Below are 5,102 nucleotides of genomic sequence, written 5' to 3'. Positions count from 1 at the left end.
CTAAGCATAAACATGAACTATGAGCAAAGCAAAAATATAGTTAATATAACACAAAGATCTTTCTCTTTTTCTCCCCATATCATATCACTCCTCCTATCATGAATCATAGGAGCTGTGATGAACTTGAAACATTTATACTTATAACTTGAAACACTTGCACAAAACATATTAGACCCTCAAGGTATAGCAAGTAATAAAAGGACAAGTATAATGAATTTCTATCCTACAAATGTGCACAAGAAATAGAATTTCTCTCCCCCTTTTTGACACAAATAGACAAAGGGGTCAATGAGAAAAGAGGGTAAGAGATGAAGGTATGAACAGTGATAATGAAGGAAAAATGAAAAGAGTTTGAAAACGACCTTGAAAATAACCCTCAATATGCAAAACACACGATTTTTGCGACTGAGCCAAGTAGCGTGAAAGTCGCCAAAACAAGCCGCGAGAAACCTAAAAACCAAAAATTTGAAAAATTTTCTAAGTGTTTTTCGCGACTGGAAAGTCTACCCGCGAGAGAGTCTCAAGGTGAGCTATGAAAATCTCTGTGTACCCCTCGCGACTGGACCTTCCACCCGCAAACAAGTCTCCATACTGAGCCGCAAGAAACATAAAAATCCAAATTTTGAAAAATATTCTAAGTATTTTTCACGACTAGGACATTGACCCGCCAGTGAGTCGCGAAAAATCTCTGTGTAGGCTTGTGACTGGGGCATGCGACTGGACCAACCTGCAACTAAGTCGCCAGAACAGGGCAACACTGTTTTTGAAGATTTTGACAATTTTTGCAAAAACAAAATACTTTCCAAAAACAACTAAAAACTCAAAAATCTTTTTGTGATTGATCAACAAAGATTGAGCATGTGAAAACACATTTAATTAAGTACAATCATACGAATGAATATGGCATTCATTGAACGTAGACATGTGTGTTGTGTGTGGATATCAAAAATAAGATAGTCCTTAGTCTAATATGAAATTTCAATGATCAATTCAATCAAGGCATACACAACTAGCACTAGATAATGTGACCCATCTCGATTATAGAAATATGCATATATGATCTCCCACATAGACTCGAGTACAATATCTTTGAAGCTTTTCATTTAGCTCCATGTTTGACATATCATTTGATCTTTTTGAATCAACACATCTCATTGTGAGATCGATGCCTGAAATTTTGGATATTTCACTTTGATGAGTTAGCCTTTGGCTTTTTGGGCATCATACAATTTTAATTTATGGTCGCTTTTCCTTTTTTCTAGTCAAATACTAGTATGTGCGACAGACTTTTGAAGCTCAATATCTCTTTTCATTTGGAGATTTACATTTGGTGAGCTCTTTTTAGCAAAAATAATAAAATAAAGAGTGGAAAGATATATAGACACAAATCTATGCATGTCTCAAGATCAACAAAACCATTCATGACAAGGTTGAAGATCTATTTACAACAGTCACATAGATTTCAAGATTTCTCCCACAATGATATGAGTGCATAGGGAACAAGTTATGCTCGTAGATGCACAAAGCCATTTGCACAAAGGTACAAAGTAAAACATATTTTGAGACAAAACTCAACAATGTCAATCAATCTTTTTTGGATTTTCTACTTTTTATGTGGTTCTTGAATTTTTGACACAAGAAGGAAAAGTTTGATCAAAAGTAACAATGTAAAAACATTCAAAGTAAAAAGCAAACAAGCACAATTTTCAACACAAGCTGGAATGATAACAGAAAGCACTCAACCAATCAAAGTCACAAAGCATAGGAAGTATTAATGCATGGACATGTTGTAATGCTTATGCATATGTACCCTTCTTCACCCACACGACACTTGCGTTTGGGGTGATATCCCCAGAGGATTGGGTACGATCGTTGTGACTTTCAAACCTTTTGGTGAAGCTTGCCAAATAGGTAGTGAAGGCATCAATCATCTTCAGCACATCTCTCACTTCGGGATCGCCTTCTTGACCTTGTGATTGCTCAGTAGTCCAATTCCCTTTGCCATGTCTTGGTCCTCTCGACCTTTGAGCATTTGAATTCTTCAATGCTTGAAGCTTATGACAATTTGGTCTGATGTGTCTTGGAATTCCACAATGATGGCATAAGTGTTGAGTTCTAGAACCTCTTCGTGACTTTGGGAGAGATTTCCCTTTACCCTTAGGTTTGACCACTGATTACTTAGGAGGCTTAGTTAAAAACCGTTGGTCAGTCACATTCCGCTTCTTTTCCAGCTTCACTTTCTCAACAACTGAAGTTTTTACCATTGGTTCCTTAGCTTTCACAAACTTCATTTCCTTGGATATATTAACCACCAATCTGCTCTCTCTGGTGTATCTCAATCCACTTCTGTCGGAGAATGGTTTTTGATGAGCAAGCACTTCATCAAGCTTCTTGGAGGAGAGTCGCTCTACTTTAGCATTGGCTTGAACCACCTCATGCTCAAGGAATTTTATCTTTGAGTAGGCTTTGGTTAGCTCTCCATTCAGCGTCTCCATTGTACATTTGGTCTCCTTGTATTGCACTAGAAGACTCATATAGTCTTCCTCTGCCCTCTTCATCTTTTTAATGGCTGCCTTAGCCACTTTTGCATATTCACCGGTCTTCTCAAGGAGGGAATTGTAGGTCTCTTGCAGTCCCACTGTACCTTCATCTTCCTTATCATCGGATTCTTCTACTATCCCCACTGATTCCAATTCAGTGTGCTCACCAAGCTCTTCCACCAACACACTCAAATCATCCGAAGATTGCACAGGTGCAATGGTCATGTATGCAAAGTAGTTTCTCTTTCTAAGGCGAAGACCTTTATCTAAATATCCAATGATGTTGCTACCTGGATGGTTTTTGATCACTCTTGATGATGGCTTCTTTGATGGGGAAACTTCATCATTTCGGGAGATAGGAGGATGAACTTCCGGAGGAGTGAGAGGACTTGATGTTCTAGACATTGATCTTGCTTTTAATCTTGAGTTCACAGGAGTTAATTCCTTTTCTGGTATAGGTCCTTCAACTTCAATATCTTGTGCTTCGACCTCTACTATGAGTTCTTTGGAGCTTGGCCCTTCTCCATCATCAACCATCTCTACCTTTGTTATAGCATCATTAACTTCCACATTGATGGACTCCATTACCGTCTTTGTTCTCTTGTTGAATACTCTATATGCCTGGCTATTAGTAGAATACCCAAGGAAGATGCTTTCATCACTTTTTGCATCAAACTTCCCAAGGTTCTCACGATCATTGAGAATGTAACACTTGCTTTCGAATACTCGGAAGTACTTCACTTTTGGCTTCTTTTCATTCTAAATTTCATATGCGGTCTTCTTTGTTCCAGCTCGAAAATATATTCTATTGCCAATGTGACATGAGGTGTTCACAGCTTCTCCCCAAAACTTTTGAGGAATTTGTTTGTTAAATAGCATAACTCTTGCCATTTCTTGAATCACCTGATTCTTCCTCTCAACCACCCCATTTTGTTGAGGAGTTTTGAAAGCTGAAAATTCCATTTTAATTCCATTCTTCTCACAAAACGACTCAAATCTTGCATTCTCAAACTCCTTGCCATGATCACTCCTTATCTTGACAATAGGAACCCCTTTCTTGTTTTGTAGTCTCTTGCAAAGAATTTTCAATTTCTCACACGCTTCTGATTTTTCTCTAAGAAATTCAACCCAAGTGTATCTTGAGAAATCATCAACAATGACCATAATGTACCTTTTTCCTCCTAGACTTTCAGTTCTTGTAGGCCCCATTAAATCGACATGAAGAAGTTCTAAACAACATGAGGTAGCAATCACATTCACCTTGTGATAACTTGCCTTTGTTTGCTTTCCCATTTGGCATGCACCACAAATTTTCTTCTCTACCTTTCCAAACTTTGGAAGTCCCTCAACAGCTTCAAGTTTAAATACTTTAGCTACTTGTTTGAAACTTACATGCCCAAATCTGTGATGCCAAAGTTCCAACATGTCAACACGAGCACTTCTACAAGAAATTGGTGCCGTAGGAATTACTTCGTAGCAATTGTTGGTAGTCCTACTTCCCTTCAAGACTTGAATCCCTTTTTCATCAATAATTATGCACCCCTTCTTTGAGAATTGAACAAGGAAGTCTTCATCACATATTTAAGTAATGCTTAAGAGATTCACCTTCAGCCCTTTGATGTAAAAGACATCCTTCAATAGAGGTAATCCCGGTATCTCAACAGTTCCTTTGCCAAAAACTTGAGCATGACTTCCATCACCAAATGTCACATAGTCACCAACCTTCCCTTTAAGAGACTTAAACAGTGATTTATCCCCTATCATGTGACGGGAACAGCCGCTATCAAGATACCATAAACATGAATTAAATACCTTCAATGAGGTGTGCACAAATAGGCAAGCATGGGACAAGTACTCTTGACCTTCAAATAGAAACTTATCTTCATTTTTCATGCTCTTGCTAGATTGAATTTTCTTTTTCAGATTATCAACCTTATCACACAATATTCTATTTCTTCTTTTATACTTCTTAACCAACAAATTAGATTCACATAGACTATTGTGTAAGATGTGATTCTCATTTTCTAAAAATTTCAACATGTGAACAAACATTCTAGCATGTTTCTTTGTTTAGGGCACCCTTAAAACATACTCATAGAGTCATTATCACAAACATTAAACCACAATTTAGCATAGCCTTTTCCATGGCTTCATCCATAGCTAAGTGGTCTAGAATCGCACTTAGGTAATTAAACCACAGCAAGTGCACCCGCTCTGATATCAAATGAAAGTTCAATTAGTGTATAAAATACTATGAATGTTTAGACCCCCAATTTACAAGTTACTAATTCAAGCTTAATGTTAAACAATTAATGTACGAAATATGAATATAAGCTTAGAACAGAATTGATAAACAATCTAAACCAAATAAAATCACATCCACAGCAGAAATTAAATGGAAAAGATTAAGGGAAAAGAGATGCAAACACAAGGACAACACTCGATGTGTTATCGAAGAGGAAACCGAAGCCCTCGGTGTAAAACCTCTTCGCCGTCCTCCAAGCGATAAACAATCTACTAGAGAATGTAGTTGGGATACATGAACAGCAGAAGACCCTCCAA

The sequence above is a fragment of the Quercus robur genome, chromosome 12, assembly GCF_932294415.1.
Source record: "Quercus robur chromosome 12, dhQueRobu3.1, whole genome shotgun sequence".
Classification (NCBI taxonomy): domain Eukaryota; kingdom Viridiplantae; phylum Streptophyta; class Magnoliopsida; order Fagales; family Fagaceae; genus Quercus; species Quercus robur.
The sequence above is the reverse complement of the archived record's forward strand: the minus strand, read 5'-3'. Positions refer to the sequence as shown.